Source organism: Triturus cristatus, chromosome 3_2 (assembly GCF_964204655.1).
Source record: "Triturus cristatus chromosome 3_2, aTriCri1.1, whole genome shotgun sequence".
In the NCBI taxonomy this organism is placed as follows: domain Eukaryota; kingdom Metazoa; phylum Chordata; class Amphibia; order Caudata; family Salamandridae; genus Triturus; species Triturus cristatus.
In genome coordinates this window covers 1,094,669,087-1,094,694,561 of record NC_140584.1, presented here as the reverse complement: position 1 = coordinate 1,094,694,561, position 25,475 = coordinate 1,094,669,087, and the positions used below count along the sequence as shown (strand labels likewise).

The following is a 25,475-nucleotide window of genomic DNA, read 5'->3' as shown; positions in this document are numbered from 1 at the left end:
CTTTGGCCTATGGCTGTGTGTGGTGGGGGTTTAGCCACAGGGCCTTAAGCTTTTTTAAGGGAATGGAGGCCACAGGCACCCCTCCCCCAGCTTTATTAGGCCCTGGGGACACTATCCTGAGGTACTTTCTTTTTTTCTTAAAGGTAAGGTGGGGGCAAGTGGCTTGCTTCCCCAAGTCTTATTAGGCCCTGGAGACCCCATCCACTCAGGTCTTTATTTTTTTTAAAGGGGGGCACGTGGCCCCTCTATCCAAGCCTCGCTACTGAATTAGGCCCTGGGGACTCCATCTCTTGGGGCCTTATGGTTTTTAAAGCGGAAGGATACCAAGTAGCCCCCCTCCCTAAGCCTTATTAGGCCCTGTGGAACCCATTCCCAGGACCGTAATTTTTTTATGAGATGGGGATCCGTGAACCCCCTCCCAAGCCTCATTAGGTCCTGGAGATCCCATCCGCCAGGGCCTTATGTATTTTCAAGTGAAGGGGGGCCAAGTGGCCCCCCCTCCCCAAGCCTTATTACCCCCTGGTGACCCCATCCCCCACGGCCCTTTTCTTTTTTTAAAGGAAGGGGGTCGCATGGCTCCCTCCTCCCCAAGCCATTATAGGCCCTGGGTGGCTCACCTCTTGTGCCAAAAGTTACATAAAAAGGGAAGGGGTCCACAAGCCCACTTCCACTAATTTCCCTTCCATCCCAGTACACGTATTGGCCATTTTTAACGCCGTCCCTATATACTGATGTTATTGCCGGTTTTCACACTGCTCAGGGTGGAGGTGGTTACAGCGCCAAGATTCTACAGCAGGGGCACAGCACTAGCTTCAGAACTGCACAACTCTGCAGGGAATTCACATGCAGGAGCTCACCTGGCCATCAAGAAGGGAGGGCAGCCAGGACTATTGTCCTAGGACACGCTCTTTTAAGGGCCTCTCACTGCTGCCAAAAGAGATATTTATACCTTTGCCTACTTCTGATGTATGTTTAGATAAAGGAGTTAACAGCAGCGGCTTCTAGATGGCGCCAGAAGACTGCCCTCCCCTACAAGTGGCTCCCAGGGCATTGGGTCTGTTTTGAGGGGAGCTTATGTGGGGCCCCGCATGGTGTGTGACTGGGGCCGCACAAATGCTTCAGACCAGCCTAGTGGGGACACAAGAACTGCGCGGGTCTGAAGTCTTACGTTTTAGGCAAGACCCCCTGACAGGGCAGACCCCAACGCCACCGGGCCAAGGGGGACATATGTTCACGTGGAATACTGTCCCATAGACACTGTCCCATCTTCAAATGCGGTGCAGCAGGGTTTGTGTAGAGAGCTAGAAACCAGAGTTTGGACATTATTATTCCATCTGACTGCCTACTGGCTTAAGTATTGGTTCGATCTTTAAAGGATGCCGCATAATCACTGCCTGTGCCAGTGCCAAAGTCCTGCACACCGCATCCTGAATTATTGCTATTATTGTTTACATGAAATGCATGAAGAGGCTGTTTCGGTGCACCGAGAAATTGAAACCACGAGGAACAACGTCCACTTATCACCGAGGCTCTAAGCAGTGATGATAACATTGCGGTCGAAATGCACACGATGTTCTCTCCTGAAAAGGACCGCAGGGGTTCAATTCCTTAGGAGGAGGGGGGGGGGGGGGGGACGAGGCACAGCCCCCTCCTTCTCCACGGAAAGCAGACATTCTCTGAAACAATCACTGTTCTGATGCCTCATAACTTTGTTCCCAGGCTGCGGTACATAAAAATGACTAGAATAAAGAAAACCGAGAGACCGAAATGTTTTTTTAACCCTTAAATCACCTTTTTGTGAAAGTTGGTTCTTGTTCTGTGTTGTAGTGGTATAATAGATTCAGCAAAATATCAGAGGCCATCAAAGTGATGCCCACCTACTTTTGAAGCCTCCATGACATCACAGGAAGTGACATCATACGAAATTTGAAAATAGGGAAAATTATATATTTTTTCCCCAGCTGTCCTTCGTGCCGCACATGCAGCGCTAATGACCAGAAAAGCCACTTAAGTCATTGCTACAACTGTAATGCAGGCACAACATACCAGGTGTATTTGCAGCGTGCACAGACGCACCCTGTAAGTCTCTTCCCCTGTTCATAAATATACGGTGTTTTATTGTTGCAGGGTCAAATGTATTCATTTTATCGCCTTCTGAATAACAGGCTGAATGGACACATCAGTATTCAAACCAGTGACCGAAGGATCCATTACAGAGATCTCATCAGGGAATCCATAATACTTTTTAGCTACTCCCTTTGCATATAACGATGGTCTTGCCTTATTGTTGAAAAAAAGTTTAAACAGTTTGAGTTAAATCAAAAGGAAGTATTTTTTTATACTTAAAATACTCTGGACTAGATTCCTAATATCCTAAAACAAAAAACAAGGCACTCCCTGTAAATGACCAAGTCCCAGGTTACATTACCACTTCAATGACCCCTCCCGACTAGGCCTGGGCTAAAATTTCGTTCTGTTCGCGGAAATTGCGATAATTTGACATTTTCTATGTCTAAATTTCCGCATTCCATAGCTTGGCGATAATTTGTTTCTTGCTCGCGCTGTACAATAATACATTCACGCGGGCGCACGATCGCCTTACCTGAATCCCTGCGTTCGCCGACAAGTTTTCTTGATCCGGTCGCGTTCTCCATGAGAGGTTGTATTGTTTTTAGCCATTTGCGCTGTCTCGTGACAGTTTGGTAAAATAAATGTATTAAATTTCACATAAATCATTCTACTGCAAACACTGGAAAGAGAAGAATATTATATATGTTCACCAACTTGTATCCCATAACACCGTTTCGCCTTTTCATACATCACAAGATCTTTATGACTTACCCTCTTCCTGCTTATCTCAATATTCTCAATTATCACAGGCACTTCAATCCTTTCTTTCATCAAAAAACCTTCCTATAAACAATACTCCATTTATTCCCTTAACTCCTCTACACAACATATTTTCTGACTCTAATCCCAAAGCCTCCAGTATATATATCAACTTTTATCTACTCCTATCTTTGAAAGACCAAAATCCCCCATTGAACTAGCTTGGGAACTAGACCTGTACATCACCCTTTCTCTTCAAAAATGGGACAAACTATGGCATAAAGTTTTTTTCACCTCTAGAGCTACTAACATTACTCAATCTTTATTTTTTCTTTATAATAGAGCTGTTAGGACACCAGTATTTTTGTATAAAATTAACCCATCTTCTTCTCCCCTTTGCTGGTCATGCCTTTCCACCAATGGTACATTATCTCATTTGATTTACCATTGTCCCAATGTCTTAATATTTTGGAAATCCATCTGGGCCAAATGTTCCAAGATTTTTCATCTCTATATTCCATTATTATTTCAGAATCTTTTTTTGAATTCATGTCGGTTGATTCTCATGATACAGTGCTAAAGCCGAAACCGTTTGATCTTTTTATTGATCTTGCAATTAAATGTATTCTTACTTGCTGGAAAGACAATTCTAAAATATACATGCCAACATGGTGGAACCCTATGTGACGAACACAGAATTTCAACTGTTTCATCTTCATCTGTAGCTCAGAGAATAAAGTCTGGTTTACTTTGATTGCCTTTTACTACTTTTCACACACTCTTACTTACACTAATTCTTACCTGTTAGTTCTTCTCCCTTCCTTTCCTCTCTTCTCTTTATTCCTTTGTCTTCTCTCTTCTTCCCTCTCTCTCTTTCCACATTACTACTCTAAAAAATTATCTAGATAATTATTGATTCCTAAGGTACCCTAATCTTACTTTCCTTTAAGCTGTTACATAAGGTTGTACTTTATAATCTCTTTCCTCTATATTTTGCATTATCGCTTCCATTTATTGTATATTTTGCTATGTTACTTCATCCCTTATGTTGACAGTGTTCCTGGTACCTGTTTATTATACAATAACAATTATTTTTTAAAAAGAACCTATCACTGACAAAGCGCTTTCAACCCCTTGCTGTAGCACACCCCAAATGTCATTTAAAACAAAAAAAACATTGGTCAGAACATTGTTATTCCCTTCTCCAAACACTCATTAGGAATGTGTCTTTAAGCACATGTTGTCTGTAAAGTTACTGACGCCAATTCCCAACCGAATTCACGTGATCCTAGCCAATATAGAATAATGTTATGGTGCCTCAGGGCCAGAATTTGATGTTGGTGAACAGGTTACTCCTTCACAACGGTGACAGATACCCCGTCCGCCAAAATATAAATCCCATAGGATATAATGGAATTTGTATTTCAGCGGGCGGGATATCTGTCATCGTTGTGACTGAGTAACCCGTCCGCCGACATCTAAATCAGGCCCTGAATGTGGACTTGACGGACACTCAGCACAACTACAAACATAGCCAAAGTATAGACATATAAATTGTAAAGGCATGGCCAGTCATCACTCGTCAATGCCGCTTCTCCTGACATAAACACACGTGACCTCACAGTGGATATTGAGAAAAGTCCACCATGTTGCATGTGCAACAATGGCCTAAAGCACCAACTCAACACAACTGGTCCGATGGAGCTCAGTAAGCGTAGCAGTGGAACGCAGATCCAAAAATCCAGCTGGACAATGAGATGTATATGTAAATGCATAGGAGGGGGATGCTCCTTAAATCATTTTCAATATACAAAACAACAACATTTATGACAGGTACATTAGGCAAAAGAAACAGCAAAAATGAAGCCTTTTTTTGAGGACTCATGTCTAAAAATTAACATCTTTGCTGGCTTTTTTATCCTTTCTACAAAAATATGCTTTTGTGAAATGCAGAAAAACTGAAATACAATAACACATTCGCGAAGGAAAGAAGCAAAGGAGGTATGGAAAGGTTACCCTTAATAAGGAGACAAGCATTGTCAAAGCAAAATGTTTTGACATTCGCATTCAAGAAATGACAAAAGCAAGAAAAACACCAGCTGTAGTGCAATTAAAAAAGATTGCTTTGTGTGTACAATGCATGGATGAGACAAACAATTGAATATGTGACGACCAGCACTCCTGCCTGACAAGCTCGCTACCTCCAATAGCTCTCAGTACACCCGCAGCCACACCATCAGACTGGAGACAAAAGAGCGGGAAAAAGAAGAAAGAAAAGGCCATATGCTTTCTCCATTTAAGTACCCAGGTCCTGGAATAACATCTCAATATCCATCAGAGCAGCCTCAACCTTGCACCTAATTTGGGTAAGAGTTGCAGACACTCTTTGTAATGAACACTACATCACAGCGAAGGATTATTCCATCTCCACTCTCAGAATGCAGCTTATGCTCCAATCAGTGATTGGCTGTATCTTTGTCTTTGACCCCAAGCAGCATTCCACTGACCTCTGGCTAGGTTTGTGCTAAATCCATCTTTAGATCGAAAAGCTTCAGATGTAAAATAGTCCCTCATTCACTCCGAAAGAGGTGGATGGATACACCCAAATAGCCAGTAGAAAAAGGTGAGCCCAAACTACGCATGTGAACTGATCCAAGATGTGACTGAATATAAAATGTTTCAATCCATTGGCTGAAGGTTTCTTGAGCCAAAGAAAACTATGGCTAAAGTAGGCAGAACCAAACCCCCTTAGAGTACATAATATAACATGTTTGCCATAAATGAGGGGAAATATGTTTAGGACCAAGGGGTGTACAAAGTACAAGTGGAAAACATAAATTAATTTAAAAAAAGAAGTAAAGCCAAAACACAAGTTACAAAAATGGAAGTAGAGCAATTGAGAAGTAATAATTCGGAGTAAGGAGCTACATTCATCTTCAGAATGTTGTGGCCTAGCTGGTGATGGGGTGGGAAGGTAACACGTTGTTACAGGTTACGGATGATACATCTCAAAGTGCCCTGCGTTGCACTCAGTGCTCCTTATTTGCTGCACGCTCTGCGTGCTATGCCCCCTCCAAGATCCTGTGTCCTTGCATTGAGTACCTTCTTAACGCCCCTAGAGTTTGATCATCTATGTAAAAGGTAGGACATTCTTGAGCCTCCCTTCTATGTAAAGTTCTACCAACTAAAAACATGACTATTTTACCTTTCTCATTTCAGTTATCAGGAAAATTCCCAATAGCTGAACTAAGGTCAGACTGGAAAAACAATACAAATGTGTTTAAATACAAGAGTTCCAGCCTGTGCAGATGGAACCCATGCTACATCTAATGTCCACCTGCCCCGGGTTGTCTCAAAGAAAAACTTTAGTGGCCGATGTAAAAATCGCATGGGCGCGTGGACCAGTACCCAGGCTATGAAAATTGACATTGAGGGGAGGATAGGGTGCTCGCGAGCACCGGGTCAAATGTTTCAAGCTCACATTGGACCTGCTAGAAAAGAAAGATGTGGACCCGCAAGGAAAGACTGCGATTTAAGGAACATTTCTATGAGCTGCTAAATTATGTTAGAAACAACCACAGGTTCTAGTAACACTCATTATTATAAAAGCTAAACACTAAGGGTATTTTTTAATTGGTACTAAAAGAGTTTTAAAGCTCTTGTGATGGTTTTTATTAACTTACAATAAAGGCTACTTTGCTTTATTTTATTTTTCTCTTGGGTTTTTGTTCCTTCTTCATTTCATCTCATTAATTTTAATCATGTTTACTTCTTTAAGACAAGCATGAGCAAAGCCAGCAGATCTTGCTTCAATGTACTAACACATGCAGACACAGGCATGCGCAAATGCTAGTTACACGCACATTAAAGTGAGATGTACATGCTTTGCTGCTCAGGTAGTGCTGAGTGATGCTGAGTTGGTGCTGTCCTGAGGGGATGCTGTACTGATGCTGAGCATGTGCTGCGCTGATGCTAAAGTGGTACTGTGTTGGTGGTGTATTTCTGCTGAAGTTGGGTTGTGCTGGTGCTGTAGGGCTGCACTGGTGCTGTGGTGGGGCTATGCTGGTGGTGCTGCACTGATGTAGAAGTGGTGCTGTGTGATGCTGAGATGGTGCTGTGCTAAATTTGAGGTGGTGCTGTGCTGCTCCTGAGTAGGTGATGCACTGAAGGTGGTGGACTGATGAGGAGGTGGTGCTGTGCTGATACTAAGGTGTTGCTCTGGTGGTGCTCAGGTTATGCTAAGTGATCCTGAGTCATGCTACAGTGGTGGTGCTACAGTGGTGGTGCTGCACTGGTGCTTTGGTGGTGCTGAGCTGGTGCTCCTGTGGGGCCAAGTGATGCTAAGTTGGTGGTGTGTAGAGGTGATGCTGTGCTGATGCTGAGGTGGTACTACACTGATCATGAAGTGGTGCTGCATTGCTTCTGATGTGGGGTCTTACTGGTACTGAGGCGGGGCTGTGCTGATGCTGAGTGCTGCACTGGTAGTGGGCCACTGATGAGGAGGTGGTGCTGTGCTGTTGAGGTGGTGCTGTGGTGCAGCACAGGTGGTGCTTCGCTGATACTGAGGTGGTGCCTCACTAATACGGTGATGAGGTGGTGCTGCTCTGGGGCTGAGGTGGGGCTGGGCAGAGTGATGCTGAGGTGGTGCTGTGCTGGTTTTGTAGGGGTGCTCAGGTGGTGCTGAGTGAAGCTGACAGGTGCCGAAGTGGTGTGTCGCGTGGTCGCTGGAGAGGAGGAGGGGACGGAACGAACTTTTAGTGACTTTGCATTTCCACCATCTCTGCAGGACGCCCGTGGCCCCTTTAATTCGGCCTGGCTTGCTGCGGAGGCCGACACGCCCCTCCTGACGTCACCCCAGGCGCACCAATCCGCTTTGAGCAGCGCACGTAAGGAGGAAGTGTTCGAAGTGGCCGGCGCGCAAGCCCACGGAGGAGAGGAGATCGGACAGCGAGTGGAGACGGAGAGCGAGGAGACACACGGAAGGAGAATCGAGGAGAGCGAGGACGCGGACGGAGCGAGAGTCGAGGAGAGAGAGGAAACACACGGAGGAAGAGTCGGGAGAACCGGGAACGGAGGAGACGACTACCCCCACAACGAGAAGGACGGAGTGCCTGGAGGCCAACGACACGGCGTCTCGCCCTGCCACGCACCCACGGGAGGAGCGTGGCTGGGAAAGGTACCGGGTCGAATCCTGGGTTTTCTTTCACCTAGGGGAGGGACCGGGTAAAGTAACAGGGAGGTCACGGGGGTGGTTCTGAGGGGGCTGGTTAACAGGGCATTATCCCAGTATCACCTGCCCAGGACCAAAGGTAGCATTGTTGGTGGCGGACCCCCGGTGACCCATCACTCCTTTCCCCCCCCCCTTCACTATCAAAACCGGTGAACAGTGATCTAAGAGTGGTCTTTCTCTTCCTTGCATGAACGTCGGAGTCATCCCATCGGACCTAGAACCCCCGAAGAAGGTGGAACAGAAACCAAGAAGGAGGAGAGGGACAGTTATTCACTCGTGTACTGCACTGTGATCATTAAACACGTTTACAGCTCTTGATCTGGACTAGTGGTCTTCATTGTTCCACGCACGGGGCCACTCCCCACCATCACAAGTGGCGAGCCAGAGAGGAGTATTTAGTGCGAACCCCACCGATACAGGATGGACACGCTCATTCACCAGATGAAGGAGAGCCAGGCCAAAATGGAATGGGCCATCGAACGCACCACCTCCCAGGCGGAAGCCGATCGGGCCGTGTTCAGCTCGGCTATTCAGAACCAAGCCGATAATCTAGTGAAATTGGCCGAAGGACAGGGACTCATCATGGCTTCGCTAGGGCAAACTAGAGCAGCCGCCCCTCCGGGAGCGGTGGTCCCCCTTCAGAAGTTTACGCCAGGAGAAGATCCGTTGGCATTCTTTTTGAATTTCGAAAGAGCAGCCCGGGCTAGTGCCTGGGCTGGAGAAAGATGGCCTTTCTACCTGGCGCCTTTGTTGGTGGGTGAAGCTCAAGCGGCCTACCAAACCGTGAATAAAGATGGAACCGCCACCTATGCGCTGGTAAAGCAGTATATACTGGATAGGTTGGGAGTGGATGATGAGACACACAGGCTACGATTTCGACAAGAACGCGGGGCCCCTGGGGACATACCCAAAACTCTCTTTTTCAAACTCAAAGAGGCGGCTGATTTATGGCTGAAACCCCAGGAGTCCAGCATGGAGGACGTGATGAAAAAAATCTACCTCGAACAATTCCTTGAGTCTTTCCCCTATGCCAGCCAGCGATGGCTGAAGCAACACGCCGGTTTGACTCTGGAACAGGCTGTAGAAATGGCCACATCGTACGCCAGAGCGCAAGGCCGACCCACCCCAAGAGAGCAAGAACGCCACGCTCGACCTGTTGTCCCCGGAAAAGGAGAAAGAAAACCCTCTAAGCCTGTCTTTGAGCCAGTACGACCACGAGGAGTCCGGCCAGATCCCCCCCCTTTTTCAGGCCCTCAGTGTTATGAATGTGGGGAGTGGGGACATATAGCCAGGTTTTGCAGGAAGAAGAGGGAGAAAGAGGAGGAACCTATGGACGTGAGCTACTTGCCCCACTCCCTTCTTTTCGCTCAGGAAACAGGACCGGTGTTCTATGTGAGTGTAACCATACAGGGAAAAGGGGTACGGGCCCTGCTAGACTCCGGTTGCAAACATTCCGTAGTCAGGCAGGATCTTATTCCACCCTCATGGATCCTACCTGGCAGGAGGGTGGGCATTCGTTGTGTTCACGGGGACGTAAGGGAATATCCTCTGGCTGCAATCAGCCTACAAACCCACACCGGGGCCACCATGGACGCCATAGTAGGGGTCCTCACAAACCTTCCCGAACCACTCATTATAGGAACTGACAATCCATGCTTTACGTCCATGATGAGCGAAGCCCTCATGTCCCCCAAACCTTGTCGTGTCTCCCTATTGACGTCCGAACCCTGGGCCAGGGATACCCACTTTCGAACAGCCCAATTAAACGATGCCAGTCTTATCAATGCCTGGAACAAAGCCCGAGCCGACCAAGACCCCTCAACCAGAGTGTATCCCACGTTTGTTGAACAAAATGGTCTCCTATACCGTTTGGCGAAAGCAGACGCGACACCTCAACTTATTGTTCCCTCAGACTTTAGGGATCAGATACTTTTCTTTGCACATGCTCATCTTATGGCGGGTCACGTTGGGGCCGAAAAGACAGGGCAGAGCATTCTTCAGCACTTCTTCTGGCCGGGTGTATATGCCCAAATACAGAGGTACTGTCAGGAATGTCAGATATGCCAACGAAGAAACCCTTACGTCCCACCTGCGGTCCCCCTGCAACCCCTGCCCATCATAGGCACTCCATTTGACAGAATAGGCATGGACCTCATAGGACCCCTACCCAAGTCGAGTAGAGGACATCAATACGCCCTTGTCCTGGTTGATTACGCCACCCGTTACCCAGAGGCCTTTCCCCTTAGAGCAGCCACTTCCGCCGCCATAGCGCAGCGTCTGGTTGAGGTGTTTTCACGAATGGGTTTCCCCAGAGAAATAGTCACAGACCAAGGGACCCCGTTCGTGTCCAACTTAATGAAACAGGTATGCCAACAGTTACGAATCACACATATAAAGACCTCGGTGTACCACCCCCAGACAGATGGCTTAGTTGAGCGATACAACGGAAGTCTTAAACTGACCCTGAAGAAACTTCTGTCTGGGGATGGAAAGAACTGGGACCAGCTCTTGCCGTTGGCTTTGTTTGTTTTAAGGAGCCAGACCCAATCCAGCCTAGGTGTCTCCCCCTTTGAGCTTCTCTTTGGCAGGAAACCTAGAACCTTGCTGGAAATAACCAAAGACAGCTGGGAAAAAGAAGGGAAACAGGAAGCTGAGGCCTTGTTAGACTATACTCGCCAGTTGCAGTCCCGACTACACAAGTTGAGGACCCTAGCCCACGACCATTTGGCCATCGCCCAAACAAAACAGAAATACTTCTATGATAAGGGGGAGAAGTGGAGAGAGCTCGATGTAGGTGACTGGGTCCTGGTGTTATTGCCCACCTCCACACAAAAGATAAAAAAGGAGTGGCAGGGTCCCTTCCGGATAATTAAAAAGATATGGAGAACCACTTATGCCCTACAGATGACAAAAACCAAAACACAAATATATCATATCAATATACTGAAGAAGTGGTTAGGAAAACCTCCACAACCGTCACAAAACGTTTCTGTCACCTTGCCCCTGGTACATACCGTCAAGGACGTCCCTATCAATCCTGAGCTCTCTACAACCCAGCGGGAAGAAATACTGTCCCTTCTTCTCAGGTTCTCGGAGGTGTTCTCCGATCAACCAGGGAGAACCCACTTAGCAGAACACACCATCCCTACCCCACCCGGGGTAATTGTAAAGCAAAAACCGTACAGGATACCGGAAGCCCAAAGAGTGGCCTTTCAAGCAGAAATACAACAAATGCTCAAAACTGGAGTGATCACGCCTTCCCATAGCAACTGGTGCTCCCCAGTGGTTTTGGTGCCAAAACCGGATGGAAGTATCCGGTTTTGCATAGACTTTAGGGCCGTTAATAAAGTTTCCAAGCAGGATGCTTACCCGCTTCCCCGCGTTGACGAACTGGTGGAACGCCTTGGTGAGGCCAAATACATAACAACTATCGACCTCACCAAGGGCTATTGGCAGATTCCCCTAGCCCCGGCAGACCAAGAGAAAACCGCCTTTTCCACCCCGTCTGGTCATTACCAATTCACCGTACTGCCTTTTGGGCTACACGGTGCTCCGGCCACTTTTCAACGGGCTATGGATACCCTCCTTTCCACACATCTCCCCTATGCATCCGCCTATCTGGATGACATAGTGGTCTTCAGTAAGACCTGGACCGAGCACCTTCAACATCTGGCCAACATTCTTGAGAGTATAGGCAAGGCGGGGCTCCACATAAACGCAAAGAAATCCAGAGTGGCTTTTAAACAGGTAAAATATCTAGGATATCTCCTCGGGGATGGCAACATAGAACCCCAAAAAGAAAAAGTGGCAGCCGTTCAGGCCTTACCCTACCCTAAAACCAAAAGAGAACTTCGGGCGTTTCTGGGACTGGTGGGGTACTATAGAAGGTTTATCTCCCAATTCGCAACCCTGGCAGGGCCCCTTACGGATCTTCTCCGTAAGTCTCATGCCTCTCCCCGGTTAAGGGCTCCCACCGACCAGGAAGCTGCTGCTTTTCAGTCCCTCAAAAACGCCCTCACCTCCTCCCCTGTATTGGTGACCCCAGACTTCCAGAAACCCTTTATCCTCCAGACTGATGCCTCCGGGGTTGGGATTGGGGCGGTTCTCTCCCAGGAGGACGCTGAGGGGTGCGAACGCCCCATCCTATACATCAGCCGAAAGCTGTTTCCACGTGAACAGGCTTATTCCACTGTGGAGAAGGAGTGTTTGGCTGTTAGGTGGGGGGTGGACAAGTTGCGGTACTATCTTGAGGGTAGGCCCTTCACTCTCTTTACGGACCATGCCCCTCTCACTTGGCTCCAGAGGAATAAGGGTCACAATGAGCGCATCCTCCGGTGGTTCCTGGCCTTACAGCCCTATTGCTTTGAAGTGCGTCATCGAAAAGCGATGGACCAGGGCAATGCCGACTTTCTCTCCCGATACCCGATTTCCCCCGATCGGGAAAATCCAGGGGGAGGGATGTGTCGCGTGGTCGCTGGAGAGGAGGAGGGGACGGAACGAACTTTTAGTGACTTTGCATTTCCACCATCTCTGCAGGACGCCCGTGGCCCCTTTAATTCAGCCTGGCTTGCTGCGGAGGCCGACACGCCCCTCCTGACGTCACCCCAGGCGCACCAATCCGCTTTAAGCAGCGCACGTAAGGAGGAAGTGTTCGAAGTGGCCGGCGCGCAAGCCCACGGAGGAGAGGAGATTGGACAGCGAGTGGAGACGGAGAGCGAGGAGACACACGGAAGGAGAATCGAGGAGAGCGAGGACGCGGACGGAGCGAGAGTCGAGGAGAGAGAGGAAACACACGGAGGAAGAGTTGGGAGAACCGGGAACGGAGGAGACGACTACCCCCACAACGAGAAGGACGGAGTGCCTGGAGGCCAACGACACGGCGTCTCGCCCTGCCACGCACCCACGGGAGGAGCGTGGCTGGGAAAGGTACGGGGTCGAATCCTGGGTTTTCTTTCACCTAGGGGAGGGACCGGGTAAAGTAACAGGGAGGTCACGGGGGTGGTTCTGAGGGGGCTGGTTAACAGGGCATTATCCCAGTATCACCTCCCCAGGACCAAAGGTAGCATTGTTGGTGGCGGACCCCCGGTGACCCATCACTCCTTTCCCCCCCCTTCACTATCAAAACCGGTGAACAGTGATCTAAGAGTGGTCTTTCTCTTCCTTGCATGAACGCCGGAGTCATCCCATCGGACCTAGAACCCCCGAAGAAGGTGGAACAGAAACCAAGAAGGAGGAGAGGGACAGTTATTCACTCGTGTACTGCACTGTGATCATTAAACACGTTTACAGCTCTTGATCTGGACTAGTGGTCTTCATTGTTCCACGCACGGGGCCACTCCCCACCATCACATGGTGCTATGCTGATGTTCAGGTGATGCTGAGGTGGTGTTGCACTGTCTGCTTGCAGAATATATTGTTAAGCAACCTCACCTCACAAGCAGCATTTAGACAGTACGAGGCGACATCCCTTGATTTGATTTTATCAATGATTTAAACTTAAAAGAAAGCATCAAAATTTGAAAGTTCACAACATAAAGCAGCTTTCATTTTCAAAAAACGGAGCAATAGCAACACGTTTTTCTCTTTAATCATCCAAATAATTGCGCTGTTAAAAGCATAAAGTAAATAGGTTGGTCCTACTGTCAGCCATCTTCTTAAATTACACTTCCTTTAAGTAAGTATATTTTTTAAGGTTTGGACATTTGAACTAATGAAACCAAAACTGTTATAGGATGTAAAACAACATAGCCTCTGACTGAAAAGGCCCTTGTGAAGCCAAAGACAGTGGAAAACAAGATAAGGACATGATTTGCAGCCCTCGATTGAGCCAGTTCAGAAAGCCAAACAACCGAGGCAAAAGCAAAAAGTGGTGCGCCAAAACTAACATATCGGTGACGGTACAGTGATTCATGTAACTGGGCCACTTTCCAGGGTGTGACCAAAACAGCAAAAGGAGGAACATATGATAATAATAATAATAATAATAATAATAATAAAAATCTACATTTGTCAAGCGCGAACAATCACCCGTAAGGGTCTCTAGGCGCTGGGGGACGTCGGGAAGATTAAGCAAGCTATTGCCCAGAGTCACATGGTGCTGGGCTAATCTGCCGCCGGGGATCGAACCGTGATCCCCAGATTCCGGAGTCAGTCGCCCTGGCCGCGGCGCCACACCTCTTCCCCTGTAAACTATTCCCCAACGAAAACAAAGGAATTTCGAAAGCCACCTAAAGGAATGAATGAACACTGATGGGTGTGCTGAAAGCACATACAGTAGATACAGCATGTCTCGAGAGACAGCATGTGCTGCGTAGGCGAGACCTAAAAAGGCACACCATGAGAAGCATTACAAAGTTTATAGTTCAATACAGAGCTAAATGAGTGCTATTTCATCTAAAGTGCTTTACTGATTACTTATTCATTCATGCACATGACAATGATTAAGAAGAATTTTTGCGTCTGGTACGAAAAAGAACAGCTACAAGGCAGAGTGGCAAGAAGGAACCATGTGCACTGCAAGTCACACCACATCCCAAAAGCAAAAGCACAGAACACACCCCTCATCGCCTGAAGGTGTGTCAGGAGACACAAGACGAGTACCCCGGGGAGACCTCCATACTGGTAACCCATAGGAGTACAGCAGTGAGTGAGACTAGGAGCAGAGGGTGAGCGAAGCAAGAAGACAAGACCACCAACGAAACCACAAGAGAGAGAAAGAAGAAACACTTGACAAGCAGGAAGACACTGCCAGCATCAGACAACACTACTAGAACTTGGCGCATACTCTCAGGTTGAGCTCAAGGGTCCGAGAGACCTCACGCCCCAGAGGACGATCGGAGCAGCCTCCATTTTCAGCCAGTAAATCAATGGGCTTTAAAACCCAAAATACACCAGCAGACCAGTGGAAACTGGGAAGGGTGCGCTCTACTAATGCCTTGTAACATAAAATAGCACATAATACACTATTTTATGAGTATAGAATATCACTTTGAAATGCAATTTCATTCCTCACCTAATATATGCAAAGTCGTATTACACTTTGCATTAACATTCTTACATGCAATTAAGATGACAGCCTGATAATGGGTGCAGTAATACCCTAATCAGATAATCATTATAATGAAACGGGATCTGTGGCAATAGACCAAATAGAGACAACATGGGGATTCATGACCTCGAAGCCGAATGGTGAAATGTTCAGACTCTTGCAGGTCAGATGATGGACAATGACCTTGCCACAGAGATGGAGACGATTCAATGGCCTCCCGGGGAACCTCAAGCAATGAAAGCTACAAGGGCGGAGGGCCCTTCACTGTGTCAGAGGTCACAAGAGTGACCATTCATAGAGGTCAGCACTGTGATGCTGCAAGAGTGACCATCTATAGAGGCCAGTGCTGTGATATTTTAAGAGTGACCATCTATAGAGGCCAGTGCTGTGATGCTGTTAGAGTGACCATCCACAGAGGCCAGTAAGAGTGAGCATCCACAGAGGCCAGTGCTGTGATGCTGTAAGAGTGACCATCCATAGAGGCCACTGCTGTGATGCTGTAAGAGTGACCATCCACAGAGGCCAGTGCTGTGATGTTTCAGAGTGACCATCCACAGAGGCCAGTGCTGTGATGCTGTAAGAGTGACCATCCACAGAGGCCAGTGCTGTGATGCTGTAAGAGTGACCATCCACAGAGGACAGTGCTGCGATGCTGTAAGAGTGACCATCCACAGAGGCCAGTGCTGTGATGTTTCAGAGTGACCATCCACAGAGGCCAGTGCTGTGATGTTTCAGAGTGACCATCCACAGAGGCCAGTGCTGTGATGCTGTAAGAGTGACCATCCACAGAGGCCAGTGCTGTGATGCAGTTAAAGTGACCATCCACAGTGGCCAGTGATGTGATGCTGTAAGAGTGACCATCCACAGTGGCCAGTGCTGGGATGCAGTTAAAGTGACCATCTACAGTGGCCAGTGCTGTGATGTTGTTAGAGTGACCATCTATAGAGGCCAGTGCTGTGATGTTGTAAGAGTGACCATCTATAGAGGCCAGTGCTGTGATGTTTTATGACTGACCATCCTGAGCGGCAAACAAAGGGAGCAGGTCACCTGGGGTAACTACGCTCTGTAAAGACGCTGTAGAAATACCGAAACATACATAAGGACATGTAATACAACTGCTTCCCAGCATGATTCATAATAGATTTACCAAAACATACATATACACATGCGAAATAACTGCTGGCCAGCTAGATTCACACTATATAAATATGGAAACATACATACACACATGCAGGGCTTTAAGTGGGATATTAAAACTCGGGATTCTCTCAAAGGGGTGTGGCCAATGTAATTAAGGTTGTGGCTTTAAAATACATAAGCTAAAAATCTGTGCTTAGCACAGTGTGCCGCCCGACTTGTATTTTGCTGTTTCTGTCATTGCATCCAGATATATGATACAACAAGTAACGTCATACCTACAAGAAGTCAGGACTATTAGATTTGTCTATGGTTGTAAGTTGCATAAGATAATTAAGCAGCAACTATGGCTTTTATGTAATATTGAAAAAGCTTCCAGTTAAATCCCTGGTGACTCCAAGACAATGTTGCTGCTCCTGAGTTTCAAAAAGACAAGGGAAATCCAGAGAGAAAATGACTCTCTTTAAAGGATTTCCCTTCCCCTTCAACGCTCACCTGTCATGACGTCATGACGTAACCTCTCCACTAGTGAGAAGTGAGCAGCGTGAGCACGCGCACATCGATGTGTCTGCAGGCTGCCCGGGGTCCACGAAGGAGACCCACTAAAAGGGTGGCCTATTTAGTGCCACAAGAGGCACAGGAGGCAGCCTCCCAGTGTTTGTGACCCTCAGGGGTCCAGGTGTGCCACGTCACTTCTGGGGAGAGGGGGGGGCGGGGGATGAGGTACATATACCTCTCCCCGCCCTCTGGGCGCCCTCTTTGCCCACTACCCCGACGCCGTTTTTGGACATGTCCCCGGGAGCTGCTTACCATCGTGGTGAGTGCGTATCTCCCCTCCCCCGAGGCTAGGCAGCTAGGCCTGACTTCTGCCGTGGCGGCGGTCTACCATTGGGGGGGGGGGGGGGGGGGGTGAACAGCTCCCAGGCGGCTAGGGAAGCTGCACCCCTCCACTGGTCGAGGCCAGCACTTTGCTGACCGGGGAGGGGGCCTAGAGTTGGAGGCAGGCGGAGCACCCCTTGGCTCGGTGCGTGCCGGGACCCGGCCCGACTTGGGCCCACTGGTTTTGCGGCTGTTTGCTTGGGGCTTAGGCCCGCGTTAGCCCGATGCCTCAGGGTGGGGAGGGAACAGCGAGCCCCGTTGCACCTCCCTCCTTCCCCTTGAATTACTTGTCGGGTGGAGTGGGGGTAGCCCGCCTGTGTAGCGTGGGGGCTACTTCCGCTCGGCGGAACGGAGAGAGGAAACCGTACCTTTTAGGTGCCCCACCTCCCTGTTGCTCGCTTCCCGCCGGAGCCCTCTTTGCGGTTTCGCCCCACGTGGGCCTCCCTCCTCTTTGGTCCCACATGGTGAGTCCTCGGCTTTGCATGGAGGGTTACGGGTTGCTGGGGTTCGGCCTGGAGTCCGTCGCCTCGGTGTTATTGCAGGCTCCTCCCACTATTTTGCGGGGGTCAGTAATTGCCCCCACCTGGTGAAGGGGCGGCTCAGGGCCCCTGCCCGTAGGATTCTGTTGTGGCGGGACACAAATAAATAATTAAGCCACGGGATGAGGGAGGTGGGACAGTGGCGCCCTGGTGCTCCGTCTCGCAGGTGGCCATTTCTGGCGGTGCCGGTAGCTAGACCTTGGCCCGCGTGGGCCTGATGTGTTGTGTGGTCCGTATACAGGCTCCTCAATCTATTTTGCCATGTGTCGATTGTGCTCCCACCTGCTGGAGGGCCAGCTGCAGGGCCTCCGCCCGTAGGATGTTGTTGCGGCGTGTCACTAATAGATATTTATGTTGCGGGATGGGGGCCAGCGGGTGCTCCGGCTCCTTCTCCGCGGCAGACCAATCGGCGGTGCCCATTAATTAGGCCTTGACTCCGTGGGGGCCTGATGTGTTGTGGGTGGAGGGCAGCGAGCATCGCGCTCTCAGGGCCAGGCCTCCCCGCTGCTGCCCTCCCTCGGTCCTCCTCAGCTGCTTTCTGCCGCCTCCTTTCGAATAGACGGGAGTAGGGGCCCGCGTGGTCTGGTGATGAGCCACGTGGGTGATCCCCGGGCGGCGCACGCTGCCCAGGTGCTGTGGTTTTCGTCCGGGATAGTTGGCCTGCAGTATGTCCAACGCACAGAGGGTGGCAGCGCAGTGCCCCAGCAAATCGGCAATGCTGGGGTGGCATATTAGATCGACGGGGTGCTTAGAAAGGCACACGGCCGGGGGGGCGGCGCTCAAGTTGGATAAGTCTCTGCATGAACTCCACTGGCGCGATCGCAATTTGCAGCGTTTGTGGCAATATTAACGGGGTCATTAACACGGGTCCATATGCTACCCTTGCGGCCAAGCATTTGGTTGAGTTGGCACTTCGTCACGGCGGGTGCTGGTGCGAGACGGCATAGATAGAAAGTGCTATGGAAACTCCTTTAAGCACACAGTGCACCCCGCCCCACGTTATGCAGCACGGCCATGAATTTGGAGGGGGATACAGAGTGGGCCACAGGCAGCCACGTTTCTGCGCTCTTGGGACACACGGTTAGGCAATGCATAAGGCTGGGGGTGCCCACGATGGCGAGGGCAGGATTACTCGTTTGTAAAGAGCAGTTGCAGGCTTGTAAGAATGCAAGCTAAAGACAGTTTAATTATTGGGTTTCTTACGTTAATGATATCACACCTGGTCAGAGTGAAATCTTCAGATACCAGTTTTCCAAGTGCAGCATCAACTGCAAGCTGGGATGTGGGGGCGGCACATGATACTATTTACGAAGCCCGTTTGCGCTGCGATGCATCTCCGATGGCAGAAAATGTCTGGTTTGTTTCCCATGATTCTGCCCCCACTACATGGTGATGCCTCCATGCCAGCTTGTATATCACAGCTGGTGCTGATCCTTGTTACCATAGCACTTTTCACAGGACTTTCAGGTAGGTGCCCAATTAGGTAGTACACTGCAATTATAACGAACCCATCCACCGCCACCCAGGGTGATACTGTACAGTTTGCTTAGTGCATTCTCCATGCCGCTCTACGTTGACTTTCTCGTTTCAGTGATCCTATGCCTGCATATGATCCAGGACGGGAAAACGGGGGCACACTCAGCTGTAGCATTTTGTTCTGGTTAATAGATCTGAGGCACAGGTTTTCACTTTAGTTACTGCTGGTCATGGTATTCATGCGGTTAAGTACGGCGTTACATTTGTGCTTCCGTCGTTTGAAATCCTTACACAAAGAAACAGTGCGTAATTAGTTCTCGCTCGTTCCTTGGCGCCAAATAAAAAAATAAATGGTGAAGTTAGGTTTGCACTTTTTAGAATCTGCAAAGTTTATGTAAACTGCTTTGATGTAAGTGAACATACGTTAACGACTACGTTTGTGAGGCTTCATGGACCTTGCACAGGTACATAAGTGACCTATGAGCCAGAATTGAAGCATTTCAAGTATTTCACAGGAAGCCATATTAGCAGCCTGTTTACCTTATGCACTGTTGACCAGGGGACAAGGCAACAGTCCTGGCTTGCGATAGCTGTATTTTTACGATTCAATTGCCATTCCTTGGCATACAAACTGCTTCCTCATGCGATCTCATGCGCACATCAAGGGTAGACAGTGATGCACGCCATGCTGTGGTGGGTAGGTCGTCTGCCTGTTAGAGAATGCAGGCAGAGTCTGCCCACGCAGCTGCCGCCGCTTTGCACTTTTTAGAATCTGTGCAACGTTTACGTAAAACTGTACCATGATTTAAGTGAGTGTACGTTAATGTCTACGTTGGCACATTAGTGACTCATTAAAGATCTTGCACAGCCACATCTTTGGCCTAGGAATCAGAATTGAAGCACTTCAAGTAATTTACATTGAAGCCATAATAGTTGCTTATTTACCTTATGCATTACTGACCAGTGGCAAGGTCAACAGTCCTGGCTTGCGGTAGGTGTATTTTACGGGTAGATTATATAGCTGGTTGTTGGACCCGGCCTCGTGGCGTGGTCCCGAACCCTCCTACCCGACCTGACGGGGGCAGCCCCCACCCTTCGGGGTCCCTCCAGATTGTACTTTGCTACCCGCACCAGCCTACGCGACACGGCTCGCCCCGGCCTCAGCCCCAGCGAAGCCCCGACATCGAGGCACCAAGATCCGGCCAGGGGGGCACCAAGTGGCCACTCCACCAATCCAGGAGGAGGGGAGTTTCGATGGGACCCCCAACCGTCCCCCAACGCCTGGTTTCGATCGCCCTCTGGCCTTCCTGGGCACTGGCGCCTCTCCCGCTAGGTGTCTGGCCTCTCCCATCCCGGCCCCTCCGCCCCCCAGGCGCAAGGGTCCGGACATCAAAGGGTTCCAGACCTATATCTGGGGCAGCCTCAAACCAGGACGGCAGTTGTATCCTGGAGCCGAGAGCCCTGCTGATCGGATCGCGGCTGACCCTACCGAGAGAGACTCATTACTTGGAACTTGGAACTCTGAGCCCTGCTGACTGCGTCGCGGCTCCCCCCTTGCTGAGAAGACGACCCTCACGGAACATCGGAGCCCTGCTGACCTCGTCGCGGCTCGACCTCGCCGAAGTAAACCACCGGAGCCCTGCTGACCTCGTCGCAGCTCGACCTCATCGCGGCAATCCCCCGAGCCCTACGGACGACGTCCCGGTTCCCGGAACCCCCCGGCTCGAGGATTGAGAGCTAGGCGCAGGGTGTCCCCGTATCAGGCTAATACTGAGACTGTCCCGCTACCCCATCCCTACAAGACTTTGAGACTCTTTTTGGATCCCTCGATCCACCTGTAAATATTATCATATAAATCTGCCTTGGTTACCGATAAAGACTTATGAGAATTGATACCCTGGCTGTGTCCCTTTGTGGTGGTGGGGTTGCTTGGCTGATACGATCATAGGAGAAGGACCTCGCCCAGGAGGCTTCTCAGCGGCGCTCGGCTACTCGCCTACGGAACGGTGGCCCTCGGGGGGGGGGGTCAGTCCGATACAATCGGGCTCCCGGAGGGCGCCCTTCTAACATTGGTTGATGACTGAAGAGGCAAGTCTATGCTAAGCAAATATTTCAGATTGTTTTGGCCAGTCAAATGGGGAGGATCTGCTCAATAGATAAACATGCTTGTTTTAATCAATTATGTGTGCAAATAGAAATGTCTATCAAATGGGTAGGTGAGGTGTCTAGAGAGGACACACGGGACTAGCACGGCCCAGGTAGGGCAGGACAAGCAGTCAGGCAGGAGGACAGGTTAAGCTGGACTTCCATAGGTGAGAGCTCAGATCTTGAATTGAGCACCAGAACAGCCGTGCAAGGGCTGTGGAGTCATATGTTGAAGTGTGGCTAGAGTTACATATATGCAGGTTGCAATTGACTCAAGGATAATTTACTCTGAAAGGGCTTGGGAGTGTAAAACGTTAGTAAGTTTGGCTAGTAGTGTTTGGTGACTCAGCCTCACCATGCCAGTATGGAGGCATTTTCAAGATGATATGCTTGTTAGCCACAATTGTGGCTCATTTATCTTATGCAACAAAGAGGCAGGGTCAAGGCTAATAGTTCTGCCTTGTTGTTGGTGCATTGTTGCAGGAGTACAGATCTGGCTGCAAAGATAGAGGTCACAAAATACCAGACGGCAGCAAACCAAGCCAAGGGTGATGCAGTGGTAATTGTTGCAAGCAGGCGCCGAGAGATGGGTCCCTCAATACCATCCATAATCTTAACCTGGGCCCACTGGTGAACCACAATTTTAACAGTTGCATCAGGCTTAATATGTACAGCCTCCTTGAGTTAAACCTCAATGGAGAATGTCACCCCAGAACTTTTTATAGTGCTGCAATTGTCCACTCTGATAAAATACAGTATTTAGTTACCTGTGCAATATTTGTCAGAGTGGTTCCGGGTGCTCGGCACTGTCGCTTAATTTTAAAATGGAGCTTGGAGACAGTCTGCCACAAGTGGGCGCTGTCTGTCTTTTAGGGACAACCACAACAACAGGTGTGGTGATGTGATAGGATTGGCAGCACGGCAGGGGCAACGTATGGTGAGAACGAAAGGGGCCGCCTGCCGCCAGACCTGGCTTACAGGTATACAAATCAAGCATGTGACGTTTGGAATCTGTGGGGCTGTGGGCACAGCTGGGCTGCGAGTAGGTCAACCATAGTGGGGTGTCGCATGTCTTCTCCTGCTCAGGTTTCAAAACAAGGGGCAGTTACTTGGGCATGCTCCTTGCTGTAACCAGCGCGCAAATCTAATGCATGTTTATGTAAGGGCATGGTATACCACAAGAACTGCATATTACATACATCCTCCAGTACCTCCAAGATACAGGCTCGCCCATTTCTCACGCTCCATGTGGAGGGCTAGCAATTCCGGGGGATACAAAGCAACCAGGGCATGGTTGGTTCAGCACCTTGACAAAGTTGTGCTCACATTTTGTTATTTCAGCAAGGGGACTGGTGCCTTCAATGTCCTTGCATTTTGCAGTTATAGAAAGTAAAGAAGTGTAAAGGAATAGCAGTGCATGAACTGGGCACACTTCACAGCAAAGCCAGCAATTATGAAGAATTGGTGGGTGTCAGAAATTATTTGCGTAATATCAGGGAACTGCAGCTATGTTCCAACAGAGAGAGGATTGTGACTCTCATGCTTTTATTCACAGATATCTATACATGTTAGACAATAGGGTTTTGTAGCCTGCAGGGGGAAGGACTCTATCAACTGTCACCCTCCCAATAGAGTCACAGTGAGACACACTTTTCAGTCGAACTACACATGTGCTTCAACCATGAACTGACGAATATATCTCTGCCCACATTATCTTAAGTTGTATCACAACATCACCATCTTCAGACTCAGGGCCATTTTTATTTGGTGAGGCAGCAGCAAGACACAGACCTTGGGGCCGACAGTCGCCGCCCACATACCTCCTCCATCCTAGCCCACACTTAGTCCATTCAGCTTTGACTCCACTGTTGGACTGGCTGACACAATAGCCTCTTACTGGTATTATCTCTTTGGACACATATTGGCACATTCGGGCCAGGTATTGTTTTTCTTCGCACGAGGGCCTACGATTGATTCAGCGGGTTTCTACAGGAAGGGCACGCATGAGCGCTGTGTCTGGAGTAGCTAGGTCCAAGGAGTAAGGCAAGTGGGGTCCGGGCGGGATACTGAGAATCTTAAACGTGACGCTGTTGTCATCGGGTCCACTCACATTGGTACTATTTTCACCCTGGGGAATGTAGACAGGGCTATACAATATTTCCTACACGTGGGTGGGGGATGCCCTTCACATCCTAGCTCCTTCTAACTATCCATGGGACGAAGGCAGTTCACTAATAATGAACATTGGTAGTGGCACTGTTATCAAATTTGGATCCCCACTTTACAAGATTAGCACCTATTTGGGGAAAGTTTTCTGGATGCGGTGCCAGAGGATACCGGCCATTTGGGGGTATCAACGAATTGATTTATGCAGTGTGAAGATAGGGGGTATGGAAAAAGTACCTGATAGAGGTACGGTAGAGCATGGTATGTGGCAGAGGGATCTGTTGCAAGAGATAAAGTCCTCCAGGTGTAAGTTAGGCAACAATTGGGGGCAGGTGCGTTAGGCTTTTTCTTGCCTAGTCCACTGGGTTTTTGAAGACGATGGGGCTTCACCTGCTAAAAGTGGCCTTGGACTTGTTTGCTGGACCGGGGAGAAGCCCGGGTATCAGCTGGATGTAGGTAAAGATGCCTACCCTTGACCAGAGGGGGCATGGACAGGTTTGCAAACGGGAGTGTATAGAAAGGTGTGCAGTGCTCAATTAAGGGTGGTAGCAACGCAGTATTTCTTTATTTGGCCAGGATCAATGGTTGGTATATGGCCTTTCGTGCGTCTTCAGGGTGGCACGAGGGGTGGAAGGCAGGAATCGGAGACAGGTGTTTCCACAACTGAGTTATTCGGTTTGAGTGCCTTGGCTAGCGCTGGAACAGCTTGCTGTAGATAGCTGTGTCACAGACCGGGGGGGAGTGTCTCAGAAGCAATGAGTTGTCCTTCCTGGGTTGGAAGACACTACTGTAAGACATGAAGTCCTCCATGCGTATGATATGTGGGGGGGATTCCTCCTCCTAATATGCGGGTCATACATCTGGGAGGGAATAATCTGGCATCTCTGGGGAGAAGAGCACTGCTTCAAGCATTGACGGTCACCACGTGTAAGGAGCAACCAGCTGGGGACCGGTGAGATATGGTAATCTGAGAGAACGCCCCGGCGGGTGTGGCAGGGCGCACATTCAAGGGAATCCATGGAGGTCTCTCGCAGGAAGGTTAACAGCGCCATGAGGAAATTCACTGAGCAAAGGGGGGTTTGGCTTCATCCGTCATGGGTTACTGCACACTTAGGCCACAGGGTGTTTTGATGAAGACTAGGTACACCTGTCCAGAGTGGGTATGGACATGTTCTTACTTGATCTGGGGGAGGCCTTAGAGACAGCAGGGTGTAAGTAATGAAGGCTATCTTGGTGGGGGGCTCTGGGGTGACGGTGGCCACACCCAGAGCTGTGGCGGAGTTACAGGGCGATCCAGAGGCTGTAAGGTACATACGGATACCCTCTGCAGGAGCACCACAAGGGTGCAAAGGCCAAATATCCACAGGGAGGTCCTCGCGTTGGACCCTGGAGGAGCGACGGCGCCCCGTTAGTCCTACGGGCGGTTGTGAACCTGAGCAACCGGGGGTTGCCTGGCAGGCTCCGCCCCCTTATGGGATCGCCCGTAAGATAACCTACCAATGTTGGCATATTTGTAATGCTAATAAACCTGCAGCAATTTTCTCCACAAAGAAGGTGCCTTGTCTCGTTATTGCTCTAGGAGAATGCTGTATGGGGGAAGGTGAGTGTTTGCCGAAATTGGCACTATGCAGGCTGCCCGGGGTCCACGAAGGAGACCCACTAAAAGGGTTGCCTATTTAGTGCCACAAGAGGCACAGGAGGCAGCCTCCCAGTGTTTGGGACCCTCAGGGGTCCAGGTGTGCCGCGTCACTTCCGGGGAGAGGGGGGGGGCGGGGGATGAGGTACATATACCCCTCCCTGCCCTCTGGGCGCCCTCTTTGCCCACTACCCCGACACCGTTTCCCTCCCTACAGCATACCCAGCGTTCAAGCGGGGTGTGGGGGGGGGGTTTGTCTAATGTATTCTTTTGTGTTGCAGGCGGAGTTACAGGGCGATCCAGAGGCTGTAAGGTACATATGGATACCCTCTGCAGGAGCACAACAAGGGTGCAAAGGCCAAATATCCACAGGGAGGTCCTCGCGTTGGA

General features: G+C 49.5%; 1 protein-coding gene across 2 annotated transcripts in view; it reads right to left on the bottom strand.

Annotated features, from left to right (window-relative positions):
- The window catches only part of LRRC75A (leucine rich repeat containing 75A), a 1,049,113-nt gene that overhangs the window by 574,522 nt on the left and 449,116 nt on the right, over positions 1-25,475 (bottom strand). The gene's annotated exons all lie outside the window — the stretch shown is intronic.